The sequence below is a fragment of the Gavialis gangeticus genome, unplaced genomic scaffold (genome assembly GCF_001723915.1).
Source record: "Gavialis gangeticus isolate Ggan-Ray unplaced genomic scaffold, GavGan_comp1, whole genome shotgun sequence".
In the NCBI taxonomy this organism is placed as follows: Eukaryota; Metazoa; Chordata; order Crocodylia; family Gavialidae; genus Gavialis; species Gavialis gangeticus.
Window position 1 is genome coordinate 91,394,449 of NW_017729034.1, and position 1,285 is coordinate 91,395,733.

Consider the following 1,285-nt stretch of genomic DNA (forward strand, 5'->3'; position numbering starts at 1 on the left):
CCGCCCCCCAGTTTAGATTTGTCCTTGCAGCATTTTATAGGGGGCTGCATTTCCTGTCCTACTTCTGCTTGCTCACTAGCTCTGTGCCAGCATCCTGTGGAATCAACTCCCTCCCTCTTCCCATTAGCTCTTCTTTCGGTAAACTGTCTCTTCCTTCACCTGGCACTCACAACAGGATGTGGGACAGGGAAATCCTTGCTCCCAGGGGGATCGTCCCTTCTCCAGCAAGGTGCCTACTGCCTGCCCTATCCAGCAACACCCCTTCCCTCCCTCCCCCTCCATGATGCCACTCCTTGCAGAGGACAGCAGCACAGTTTTGTCCTTGCACTGGCAACTGGAAGGGACAGAGGCATTTCTGCCTGCTAGTTGATGGCTGATTTGTTTGATCTGAGAAGGGGTCTGCCCTGTTCTTTGTCTCCTCCAAGGGCAGCTGCTGTAGCGCTGCTCTGCACTTCAGTGGACAGCGACACTGCACCTCATGCTGGGGTGGGGGGGGCGGTGATTAGGAGTAGGGGAGGCTGCAAATAGGACAAAATCCAACTTCACTGCAGAGGGCTAGTCCCTTCCCCCTCCACCGCCAGCCTGCTAATTCAGTGCAGCTGCCCTTCAGAGAGGAGGGCGCAGGTCCTGGGCTAGAGATGCCTTGTGCCAGCCCAGCACCGCTGATCTCGGGGTGGCTCTGTGCCCCCACGGGCAGGGCGTGCTCCGAGGGGCGGCCCGGCTGGCACACGGGGAGCTGGGCGGCCCGCGATGTGCCCCGGCGGGACGCCCCAGTTGGCGGAGCGAGTCCCGGGCGGCGCGTGTTTGTCCTTCCTGTGCGGGCAGCCCCGGGCCCCTGCCCTGCCCCCTCCCCGCCGGGTGTGTGTGGGGGGAGGAGGGCTGTAGGGACCGGGTGCCGCCTGTGTGTGTAAGACACGCTGTAGAGACACTGTGTGTAAGAGAGGCCTTGTAGGGACTGTGTGTGTGTGTGTGTGTGTGTGTGTGTGTGTGTGTGTGTGTGTGTGTGTGAGAAACCCTGGAGGGACAGCGTGTGTGTAACCTTGTAGGGAGTGTGTGTGTGCGTGACCCTGTAAGGAGTGTGTGTGTGAGTGCGTGTAAAACCCTGTAGGGACAGTGTGTGTATATGTGTGTGTGTGAGTGTGTGTGTGTAAAACCCTGGAGGGACAGTCTGTGTGTGTAACCCTGGAGGGGGGGGTGGCAATCTATGTCAAGGAGCACTACACATCCTCTGCCAGCAGAATGGGGTCAGAGGAAGGGCAAGCTGAAGTGCTCTGGGTCAAGATTC